General features: G+C 44.2%; 1 protein-coding gene across 1 annotated transcript in view; it reads right to left on the bottom strand.

Moving 5' to 3' along the window:
* Positions 1–13,238, bottom strand: part of LOC124788632 (fatty acid synthase-like) — a 507,799-nt gene that overhangs the window by 423,519 nt on the left and 71,042 nt on the right. The gene's annotated exons all lie outside the window — the stretch shown is intronic.

Here is a 13,238-nt window from a genome sequence, read left to right as displayed (position 1 = left end):
GCAACCGTTCATGAGAACTGGTAAATACGAGTTCCAGTCCTAGTCCAGCACAAATTTTCGACTTCCACCCAGTGCAGCTCGATGTCACGAAACCCATCCCTTTTTTTCTCCCATTCTATTTCATACAAAATATTATTTCTATATTTTTGTGTATCCTATGAGGGTAATCAATTATTCTCCGCAATTTAGTTATATTTTTGTTTATTTTGGTAGTACTGTTGTTTTACGTTGTTGACGCTTGCTTTGTTTATTTGTTGTTATACCTTTGCAATTTTCAAGGTGCTAGGTTAGTTTCGCCATCGCTGCCGTGCTGTTAATCATGGCTCCTCCGCTGTCTATTTGCACCAAAGAAGAGCAACGTTCAGTGATCCGTTTTTTGTTGTCGTTAGGCGTATCAGGGGCCCAAATTCATCGAAGACTTTCGGTACAGTACAGGAAGTGTTTTGCCACAACGGAGTGTCTACGAATGGATTGAAAAATTCCGAAATGGTCGCACATATGTTACGCAGGATGAAGGAGCCGGACGACCGTTTACCGCCACAAATGAAGAAAACATTGAGCGTTCACGTGAAATGATTCTCTTAGACAGACGCTTAACTATTGACAAAGTGGTACATCGTCTGCAAATTAGTCACGGTTCTGCCTACGAAATCATTCACAACAGACTTGGGTCTCATAAAGGTTGCGCAAGATGGGTCCCAAAACAACTCACACAGTTGAATAAACAAACGCGCTTGGACAACTGCAAAAAACATTTGGATCGCTATGGTAACGAAGGGAATAAGTTAGACAGGATCGTTACTGGTGACGAAACATGGATACATCATTACGAGCCGAAGAGTAATCGGCAGTGTATGGAATGGAAACATCCAAATTCGCTGTGCAAGAAAAAATTCAAGCCCCAACCGTCGGCAGGAAAACTGATGCTTACGGTTTTTCGGGCCGCACAAGGTCCAGTACTGGAACATTATGAGGAAAGGGGCGCAACAATAAACAGTGTGCCGGCCGCGGTGGCCGAGCGGTTCCAGGCGCTTCAGTCCGCAACCGCGCGACTGCTACGGTCGCAGGTTCGAATCCTGTCTCGGGCATGGATGTGTGTGATGTCCTTAGGTTAGTTAGGTTTAAGTAGTTCTAAGTTCTAGAGGACTGCTGGCCTCAGATGTTAACTCCCATAGTGCTCAGAGTCATTTGAACCATTTGAATAAACAGTGTACGTTACAATGAGATGCCTGCAATTCGAAGCAAACGCCGAGGATTGCTTAAGGTGTTGTGTTGTTACACAATGCCCGTCCGCTTACTGCTGCCCACACTACTGAAACGCTCCAGAAACTCAAATTTGAAGTACTGGATCATCCTCCATATAGTCCCGATCTTGCCCCTTCTGACTTTCACTTGTTTGGTCCACTCACACAGTCATGAAGGGGCCGTCGATTTGCCTCGGGCGAAACAGTGAAAGAAGCGGTGCATTCCTGGCTCGCAGCTCAACCAAGAACCTTCTTTTATGAGGGTATCACGAAGCTTGTACAACGATGGACAAAGGGCGTTGAAACGCAAGGAGACTGTGTCGAAAAATGATGTTCTTGTCAATTCCCTATTTGATTACAATAAAATTTTATAATACTTTTCCGATAATAAATGATTTACCCTCGTATAAAGTGTTTAACTATGTCTGAGCCGCCAAAGGAAATGTCTCTAAGCGAAGTTATTCAGTTTCAGGCGCAGCAGATTAAACGACTGCTGCCCAACGTGCAGCTAATCACTACGCCAATATCACAACAAGCAGCACCACAGCTGGTTGTTGCACCCACGTTTCTGTCATTTAATAGCAACGAATAGAATTGGTTAGAACGTCGCACACATAGAAGCCCATTTCACGGCATACAACGTCACAGACATGGCGCAGAGTTCTTTCTCTCTCAACAGTCGGAACCGACGTATACCGTTTAATGTTTAAATCTGTGCCCAGAATCTCATCCAGAAGATTTTAGTTATGACTACCTTTTTTTGGCTGCTCGCGATCATGTCACAGTACCGAGGTTTAAATTTTTTTCAACTCAAGAAACAGCCTGCTCAGACTGTAAAACAGTAGACTGCCAAACTTAGAGGACTAACAAGAGATTTCGGGTGCGTTAATGTGCACTCAATTACTGTAATGTCACGTTACGTCATGCAAACATGCAAAATGTGTCAGAGGCACGCATTCGTACCGCGGTACTCAAATTGCCAGATCCTGATCTGAAAACGGTTTTGTCTTTTGTGGAATCTCAAAGTTTTGTTTGCACAGCTGACGTTTAATTAGGCTCCAAATATTTCTGTTGTTAAAAGTGCACAAGTCCCCCCTCCCCAGTATTCTTATGAATTTATGGACAGCCCTGCAGGATTCATGGTGTCCATTCCCTCCCTATTTCAGACAGAAGTCGAGTCCACGCCACGTCGTGTTGCGGCTCTTCTGCGTGCTCGCGGGGGCCTACACGATATTAGGCAGGTGTACCAGTTTCTTTGGCTCTTCAGTGTAGTTTGTCTGCAAGACAGCTAGGGCTCGTGACGGGCTGGCGCACGGCTTCAGCGAACCGTTCTGGAAGTGTGTGTTGTGTCTGCAACGCCACTAGCGCCAACACAAGCGGTAGCTCGTATCCCCACACTGTCGGAGAAGAAACTTTTTATCCAGTTAAGAGTGGCTCTAAAGATAATTAAATTTCAGCTACATACAGGTGGATCTGTTTTCCTCATCCGTAAAGACACTTATGAAAGGATTGGTAGCCGACGCATCTCCCTTCGTCAGCACAGTCACCAGATCTCAATATTATTGAGGTTTTGTGGTCCACTTTGGAAAGAAGGTTGCGTGATTGCTATCCCCATGCAAGGCCTGTCTTTATCCATTCCGAGACGAATGGAAGTTGTTTTGAATGCTAACGGTTTTCCTACACAGTATTAGGCATGGCAGTGTGTTGAGTTCCGTATTTTTGTCCACCACCTGTTGGTAAGAGATTACGATCTATATTGCTAAACTGCTAATCCGATTTATGGTTCATTGCGCAAAATCTCAGTTGTGGACGACCAGCGCGCTCTGTCTGGCATAAAAAGGCTATGTGCACATTTATATCTAGCATAACTTGTCAGTTACAGCTAATGAGACCACAAAGGACTGAGTTAAGAGGTTATGCCTGCAAGACCAAGAATCCGACAAATACAGACTTAAAAACCAATAGTTTCTCACTAGATTATCCTGAAAAAAATCATTGCGTAAAAAAGGATAAACCATAGCAAAACAAGATCAACCACATGTTGGCAGAAGGAAGTCTCATAAAAAAGGGTAAAAAATGTAGTGTAGCCGACAACATAGCTTAGTGGGACACTGCCATGAAGCATAAAGAACAGAACCACATTTCCAGACAATGGAATTCCAGTCAGAGCTACACTGAATGCGTTCCGTAATTAGCTACTTCCTGCCTCGTAGTTTTGCAGCGAATAACTCCTGTCTGCAAATAGGGTAAAAGATCAGATACCCAGAATTACAGAGCAACAACACTTAAAGCTGTCTATTGTGAGGTCATAAGGTATTTTCTAAGTTCAAACACTGTGATTTAGGAAGTGAAGCTTGTGTCAAAGAATCAACACGGGTGCAGAAAAAACCACTCGTGGGAAACACAGCTCGTTATATTCACACACGACATCTTGTAAACAGTAGATGCAGACGAATGGTAGATTAAGTCTACCTAGATATCCAAAAGTGTTGAGCCATGCTGGCTCTATTACCGTCCATTATTGCGAAAGCGTTGCAGGTGCAGGATTTTGTGCACGAACTGACCTCTCGCTTACGTTCCATACATGTTCAATGGGATTCATGTCGGGCAAACTGGATGGCCAAACCATTCGCTCAGTTGTCCGGAATGTTCTTCAAACTAATCGCGCGTAGTTGTGGCTCGGTGACATGGCGCATTCTCGTCCATAAAAATTCATCGTTGTTTGGGAACATGATGTCCATGAATGGCTGAGAATGGTCTCCGAGTAGTCGAACATAACCATTTCCTGTTAATGATCAGTTCAGTCGGACCAGAGAACCCAATCCATTCCATTTAAACACAGTGCACACCATTATGGAGCCACACCCAGCTTGCACAGCGCCTTCTTGGCAACTTGAGTCCATGGCTCGGTGGGGTCTGCGCCACACTCGAACCCTGCCAAAAGCTCTTGCCAACTGAAACCGAACCGAACTCATCTGACCAGGCAACGGTTTTCCAGTCCTCTAGGCTCCAACAGATTTGGCCAAAAGTGCAGGAGAGGCGCTGTAAGCGATGTCGAGCTGGTAGCAAAAGCACTCGCGTCCATCATTTTCTGCCATAGCCTACTGACGCCAAATTTCGCCACGCAGTCCTAATGGACACGTTCCTCTTAGGTCCCACATTGATTACTGTGGTTATTTCAAACAATGTTGATTGCCTGTTGCCGGCCGCTGTGGCCAAGCGGTTCTAAGCGCGTCAGTCCGGAACCGCGCTGCTGCTACGGTCGCAGGTTCGAATCCTGCATCGGGCATGGATGTGTGTGATGTCCTTAGATTAGTTAGGTTTAAGTAGTTCTAAGTCTAGGGACTGACGGCCTTAGATGTTAAGTCCCATAGTGCTTAGAGCCATTTGAACCATTTGATTGTCTGTTAGCAATGACGACTATATGCAAACGCCGCTGCTCTCGGCCGTTAAGTGAAGGCTGTCGTCCATTGCGTTGTCCGTGGTGAGAGGCAACGCCTGAAATGTAGTATTCACGGCACAGTCTTGACACCGTGGATCTCGGAATACTGAATTCCCTAACGATTTCCGAAACAGGATGTCCCAAGCGTGTAGCTCCAACTACCATTCCGCGTTCATTCCCGTCGTGTGATAATACAATCACCAGTCAAACCGTGCCGTTTTGTACCATGCCACCTGCAAATATGCATATCGTTATCTCATGACTTCTACAATCTGTGCAAAAGGAAGGAATATTGGGTGTAACGTTCGAAGTCATTAGAGACGGAGCACAAGCTCCGATTGTGTCAAGGCTGGAGAAGGAAATCTGCCGTGTCCTTTCAAAGGAACCATCCCGGATATGCCTGGAGCATTTTAGGGAAGTCACGGAAAACCTAAATCTGGTCTGCTGGACGCAGGTTGGGACAGTCGCTCTCCCGAATGGGAATGTTGTACACTAACTACTGCGCCACCTCACTCGGTCATCCGTGTAAAGTAACGTCGGGAGATCCCTAGAAAAGCATAAATTTTCACACAATACGTAACCAATTTCTCAGATACGATCAGCAGCATTCTCGGGCTGTCTGAAGAAGCATCTCCGTTCGAGAATCGTAATGAATACCACAAAGACTAGGATAAAATTTGCACTTGTTGTAACGAAAATCAGCACTCTTGAATTGCGGCTAGATGTAAGATATACGTATAAAGACGAAGAATCCCGATAGTATCCAATCAGGTTAGAGGTGAACATCCGAGCACGGCACATCATATATTTAGGGGCAACAGTAAGAATCCACACCATTAGGACGATAACGTAAAATAAGTTAACGGAAGGGAAATGAGAGACTTAGATTTGTTGGATGGATTCTTGGAAGGCTCGTTGTATCTGTAAAGGAGGTGGCATATACGACGCTAGTGCAACCAAGTCTGGCCCAGAATTTGGATTTCTCATTAAGTAAGTTCTGCAATAGACAACGAAAGAATTCTATCTACTGACTTGGCATAAAATACTATGAAGTTTCGGCACTATGTTAAATCAGTAGATGGATCGAAACCATATAATCTGTCACAGTAATGGTATCTAAACGGAGGACGATAGAGAAAAGATCGAAATGTCTAACACTTTCTTTCGAAAACGTTTCATTGAGGAAGATCATACTCACGCTTCCCCTTCAAGTCGTTGTATGAACGTCAAGACAGCAGATATCGAAATAAGTGGCCGTGGTATAGAAAAGCAACTGAAATCGCTCAACGGGGAAGGCCAGTGGACGTGAGATACCAGCGCGATTATACGAGGGCATGCTGACAAGTAATCCCTCCGAATTTCTATGTGAAAACTCAAAGTTTTTAAATAAGACTATCTTTATTAATATTCTACATCTTTATCCTTCATGTCTATATATTTATTTCTCAACTTAGTCAGCTCTGGTGACAAACACATTTCTCCCAAAGAGAGAAGAGTTTCGTTGATACCATCGCTGTAGAACGTTTGACTTTGTACCGCTTCATCACTACCAAAATGAAGTCCTCGAAGGTTTCCTTCAAGTTTTGGAAACATGAAATCGGACTGGGCTAAGTCGGGACTGTGTGGAGGATAATCGATGACAGTGAATCCAAGGCCTCGGATTGTTGCAAATGACGCAACGCTCGTGTGTGGTGTGGGATCGTCATGCTCGAGGAGACGGTGCTCCAAGTGTGGACGTATTCTTCTGCGGTTAGAAACCTTATTATAGCACGATGTTCCTCACGCGCCGACATAATTACGTTACACACCACTATGTTACATGCTGCAATCTGGAGCCCTCTACCGGCACCGAAGCGGGAAAGACGACCGAGTAATATGCATGACATGTAATACCTCAGCCGACATCGAGAACTGAATAAAAAGTTCGGAGCCGTTACTTAACAGCACGTCCTCTTACACAGAGCAAGCGAAACAACTTTTTCCTCTTCTAGCAACTTTGTACTGCAGATAATTCCTAGTAATTGGAAAAAAAGCAGGTCGTTCTCGTTTTCAAGAAGAGTCGTCAAACAGATGCACGAAACTATAGGCTTATATCTCTAACGTTGGTCTGTTGTAGAATTTTGGAACATTTTTTATGATCGCGTAATTTTTTAAAAGCGTAAATCTTCTTTGCAGGAACCAAAATGGATTCCGAACACAAAGATCGTGTGAAACATAGCTCGTTCCGTCCTTCCACGAGACCCAGAAAGCAGCAGATATCGGCGCCCAGGTTGGCAACGTGTTCCTTAGCACTGCCGCACGAACAAAACAAGAGCTTATGGAACATTAGATCAGCTGTACGACTGGACTGAGAAGGTTCAAGCAAACAGAACACAGCTTATCTTCCTCAATGGTGTGACATCTTTACATATAAAAGTAACTTCAGGCATACTGCAAAGGACTGTTATAAGACCATTACTTTTCATAATTTTCGCAATACACTCTGAAACAAATAAATAAACGTACCACGAAGAAATCTTGAGCATGTCAATAACGTGTTGGTCCACCTCTGCCCCTTATCCAAACAGTTATTAGGCTTGGCACTAGCTAATAGAGTTGTTGGATGTCCTCCTGAGGGTTATCGTGTCAAATTCTGTACAATATGCACGTTAGATCGTCAAAATCCCGAGCAGGTTGGAGGACGCTGCTGCAAATATTCTTGTCTGGGTTGAGACCGGGAGACGTGATGGCTTACCTTGAAGAGCAACAAAACTGGGCATAGAATCCGTAGACGTAACACTGTGCTGAAACAGTGCCGCGGATAACAACCAAAGTGGTGCTGCTATGAAAATAATGGCACCCCAGACCACGGCAGGCGACAGTCAGTTTGGTATCGCACAGCGATCCGGGGCGTCGTCTTCGGCATGGAACCACGCCAATTGGAGTAAATAGTCTTCAGTGATGACTTTTGCTTCGAAATGAGCCCAGATGACGAGCGAAGACGTGTGTTGAGATGCCCTGTATAGTGATGGGATACCAACCTGACTGTTGCCCGCCAAACGGCCTGTCAACTTGGAGTGATAATCTGGGCTGCCCTTTTTTTTCATAGCAGAACTCCTTTGGTTGTAATCCGCGGCAACCTTACACCACAGCTGCACGTCCACAGTATTCTGTTCCCAGTTTTGTTGCTCGTCAGCGCAAGCTATCCTGGGCTTATATTTCAGCAACTTAATGCCCGCCCGCACAAGGTGAAAGCTGTTCTTCGTGATTGCCAAACCCGGCCTTGGCCAGAAACGTCGCCAGATCGCTCCTCACCTCAGACCGCTTGGTGCGTACGGGCAGGGCCCTCCAACCAGCTCGGGATTTTGACGATCTGAAGAGCCAACGGACAGAATTTGGTACTATATCCCTCACGAGAACATTCAACAGCTCTATCAACCAATGCCAAGCCGAGTAACTGCTTGAATAATGGCTAGAGGTTGAGCAATGTGTTTTTGGTTTCCTCGATTTGTGAAGCTCTTTCTCTTGAGTAAATAATCGAATACACAGTCATGTACATCACATCTACCGATTTCCACCCCATTCGAATAATTCCTTCGTAGTGTGTCCTTTTTTTCAGTCTTAGAGTATACTTATAAGAACGACAGGGTACTGACCCTTGTTAATGAACAGCAAAACTGCTCACCACAGAAAATCTTGGAAAACGTGATTTCAAAGCACCAGTCACTTGATGTTACATGTCTACGCATGTGCAGCCAGGTACTCCATATCAGCGACCTCAGTAGTCATTATGATTGGGTGTCCCTTGTGTCATACGTCTCTAAGCGACATTTCCACACTCCTAAACATTCCTAGGTCCACTGAGTCCGAAGTGATAGTGAAATGGAAACGTGAAGAAGCACGTACAGCACAAAAGCGTACAGGCCGACTTCATCTGTTGACTGACAGAGACCGCCGACAGTTGAAGTGGGTCGTGATGTGTAATAGGCAGATATCTATCCAGACCATCACACAGGAATTCCAAGCTGCATCAGGATCCACTGCAAGTTCTATGACACTTAGGAGGGAGATGAGAAAACTTGGATTTCGTGATCCAGCGGTTGCTCATAAGCCATACATCACGCTGGTAAATGCCAAACGACGCCTCGCTTGGCGTAAGGAGCGTAAACATTGGACGACTGAACAGTGGAAAAACGTTGTGTGGAATGACGAATCACGGTACACAATGTGGCGATCCGATGGCAGGGTGTGGGTATGGCGAATGCCCGGTGAACGTCATCTGTCAGCGTGTGCAGTGCCTACAGTAAAATTCGGAGGCGGTGGTGTTATGGTGTGGTCGTGTTTTACATGGAGGGGGCATGCACCCCTTGTTGTTTTGCGTGGCACTATCACAGCTCAGGCCTACGTTGGTGCTTTAAGCACCTTCTTGTTTCCCACTGTTGAAGAGCAATTCGGGGATGGCGATTGCATCTTTCAACACGATCGAACACCTGTTCATAATTCACGCCAGTTGCGGAGTGGTTACATGACAATAACATCCCTGTAATGGACTGGCCTGCACAGAGTCCTGACCTGAATCCTATAGAACACCTTTGGGATGTTTTGGAACGCCGACTTTGTGCCAGGCCTCGCCGACCGACATCAGTACCTCTCCTCAGTGCAGCACTCTGTGAAAAATGGGATGCCATTCCCCAAGGAACCTTTCAGCACCTGAGAGAACGTATGCCTGCGAGAATGGAAGCTGTCATCAAGGCTAAAGGTGGGCCAACACCAAGTGAATTCCAGCATTACGGATGGAGGACGGCGCCACGAAATTGTAAGTCATTTTCAGCCTGGTGTCCGGATACTTTTGATCACATCGTGTATTATCGGAAGTTTTCACATAGTCTATGAATGGTAAATATGTCTCTCTTTTGAACTTTGTGTTCATAAACGATTTGTCTAATAGCGAACGTACTGTCTGTGCACGATCTACCTTTCCACTTCTAGCAGAATATTTTTAACAGTTGCTGCTAGTCAGGGCAATAAATTTTATAACCCTCACTAGCTGAGAGAAGCGCCAACAGTATTTGCAATTACTTCTGTTTCCTTTGTTGTAAATAGGTGTTGAAACTAATATCTAGTCTTCTGGGGTTTTATTATTTGTCCAGCATATGTTAATATAGGTGAGGAGATACATATATGAGTTCTGTGTTGATTCAATTACTGCACTGTGTTCTTCTCTTTTTCATTTTACACATTTGTTTTTCTAATTCCTTATTCTGTCTACTGTCGTCCTTCCTCTTTTTCGTGCATATTTTTTTCGTCGACATTATTATTTATATTGACTCCAGTTATCCACAGTTTCTTACAATCGTCTAGTCATTGCGTCTTACTTACCACTTCTATTGTTCATAATTTTTATATTTTTATTCAAGTTCTAGATCATTGTATTAGCAAATTCCTGTTTACTATAGACATCGCTTCCACTTCCGAAATGAGTCTTACCCAGCTTTCTTGATTAATGTTCGGAGATAATTCTTTAGAAAGTATTTTATATTCTTCTTTATTTTCAACTGTCCTGTTCTGTAACCGTATCAGATACGCGTCACTTTTCCTCTTCGTTAATATATCTGTAAGGTTCAGTTAAATGATAACAAGACAGGTGGAAATAAAAGCAAGTGAACTGTTTATTATTTCAAAAGTAATGGCGAGAGCTGTTAACACATTTATTGCACTATGACACAGGATAGTCAATGCCTTCATGGAAGGATGTTTGTGGTTTCCTACGGAACGAAGATTGTACCCAGGCAGGCATTTCTTCGTTCGAAGCAAATAAGGACTCCAAAAATATGGAAATCGCGTGGGGAGAGATCGGGACAGTATGGAGGATGTGTCAGGACTTCCCAGCGAAACGTCTGCAGCGTAGTCGAAGCAACTTGCCAACAAAATGCCCGCACACATGTTGCCAAACGCTACAGACGCCTCGCTGGGAAGCTCCTACACGTCGTCCGTACAATCCCGACCTCTCCCCGCATGATTTCCATATTTTTGGAGCCCTGAAAGAAAGAGATTCGTGGCCGCCGATTTGCTTCGGACGAAGAAGTACATGCCTAGGTACAAGCATGGTTCCGTAGGTAACAAAACACATTTTCCATGAAAGTATTGATCTTTCTGTCTGACAGAGGGATAAATGTATTAACAGCTATGGCGATTACTTTTGAAATAATAAACGGTTTATTTACTATTTTTTCATTTGTCTCGTTGTCATTTGACAGCCCTTTATGCCGGCCGTTGTGACCGAGCGGTTCTAGGCACTTCAGTCTGGAACCACGCGACCGCTACGGTTGCAGGTTCGAATCCTGCCTCGGGCATGGATGTGTGTGATGTCCTTAGGTTAGTTAGGTTTAAGTAGTTCTAAGTTCCAGGGGACTGATGACCTCAGATGTTATGTCCCATAGTGCTCAGAGCCATTTGAACAGTCCTGTATACATCATCATTCCAGTAGTTCAATCTCTTTTGTTCTTTCTGTGACTTCTATTTCATAGAGCCTCTGCAGCTGCCTGCTCTATTACAGTTTTAATATTATTCCATCCCATCTCTATATTTTGGCTTTCTTATATTTTTTTCAGTTTCTCCGATAGTGTTTCTTTATGGAACTTTTTTAGCAAATATGTTTTTCATTTCTTCTTCTCTTAGTTTCTTAGAAATCTTATTTTTCTTCAGAGACCTTTTAATCGGTATCACTGCCATCAACAAATAATGGTCTGTATTCAATTTAGCCCCCTGTTCTGCGTTTCGCACTGGACGCGCCAATCGGGCCAGAACGACCGCCGTATCATCCTCTGCCATTGGTATTATTGGATGTGGTATGGAGGGCCATGTGGTCAGCACACCGCTATTAAGTCCTCTGTATATTCTCACATGTACATGTAACCACTATTTTCTGATTCGCCAAAAACAAATCTATAATCGGTTGCTGTCTTCTTTCAACCCTGGTTATTCTGTGTATCTCCATACGTCTGAAAAATGTATTCTTAATTCGGAAGTATTGGAACATGAGAAGTCTCGTAGTAATTTGCCATTTCTGTTTAAGACGTTCTCTCCAATGTTTACCATAATATTCACAGCCACGCTCTTTCCAGCTCTAGCATTTATAACGCCTCCAATTACGACAAAGTCATTTTTACAAGGCCAGATCAGAAAGTCTTTGGCCATATTTCTTTTAGTTGAAACAAGGTACATACAGGTGACGACAAATATACGTCATGTTCTATGTACACTACACCATTTTTTCCACATAGTCCCCACACCGGTTCACACACCCGCAGCACTAAATTTGAGATACCGCTGCAGTAGAATCCGTCCAGCTGACTACGGAACCACCGTTGGACTGCTGTCATGGCTTCATTGTTATTCGTGAATCACTTTCCTGCCAGGAACTTCTTCAGCGTTCCGAAAAGTGGAAATAACTAGGGACGAGGTCTGGACTGTGCGGTGGGGGTCCAGAATCTACCAGTGAAATGTCTGGAGCTTTTTTTGTCACAGCCGAACCCAGATGTTTCCACATGATGCTCTGCCGCTTGGATTATGGCGTGAAATGCAGTATCCACGTACCACCGCCAGTAACAACGCCACCCTCCTTGGAGTACCGCTCCTGATGATTCAGTTAAGACATAATTCACTTGCCTTTCATCATATCATCCAACTGCTTAGGAATATCAACCAATTGCTTAGGCACCCACTGACATGAAATCTTTCGGTACCCTAAGGACCCGATAACGATGTCGTAAACACATCCATACGATACGCCAAGTTCCCGAGAAATGGCTGGTACGTGCACACGCCGATCTGCTTTTAAAACTGCAGCCACGTGGGAAACGTTGTCGTCAATCAGCGACGAATGCGGTCTCCCCAACCGCTCAATGCCATGCAAGACTTCACTGCCTTTGTCGAACTCACACCACCACCTCACAGCTCTCGAAGCGATGATGATGTTTCGTTTGTGAGGCGCACAACTGCGCAGTCATCAGCATCCGTAAAAGTCCCAACTTTTACACAGTCCAATTCTTTTTCACAGTCCAAGCAAAGGACTTGGAAGGGCAGTTGAATGGAATGGACAGCGTCTTGAAAGGAGGATATAAGATGAACATCAACAAAAGCAAAACAAGGATAATGGAATGTAGTCGAATTAAGTCGGGTGATGCTGAGGGAATTAGATTAGGAAATGAGACACTTAAAGTAGTAAAGGAGTTTTGCTATTTGGGGAGCAAAATAACTGATGATGGTCGAAGCAGAGAGGATATAAAATGTAGACTGGCAATGGCAAGGAAAGCGTTTCTGAAGAAGAGGAATTTATTAACATCGAGTATAGATTTAAGTGTCAGGAAGTCGTTTCTGAAAGTATTTGTATGGAATGTAGCCATGTATGGAAGTGAAACATGGACAATAAATAGTTTGGACAAGAAGAGAATAGAAGCTTTCGAAATGTGGTGCTACAGAAGAATGTGGAAGATTAGGTGGGTAGATCACGTAACTAATGAGGAGGTATTGAATAGGATTGGGGAGAAGAGAAGTTTGTGGCACAACTTGAC

This window comes from Schistocerca piceifrons, chromosome 3, assembly GCF_021461385.2.
Source record: "Schistocerca piceifrons isolate TAMUIC-IGC-003096 chromosome 3, iqSchPice1.1, whole genome shotgun sequence".
Taxonomy (NCBI): domain Eukaryota; kingdom Metazoa; phylum Arthropoda; class Insecta; order Orthoptera; family Acrididae; genus Schistocerca; species Schistocerca piceifrons.
This window is presented reverse-complemented; position numbering and strand designations above follow the sequence as displayed.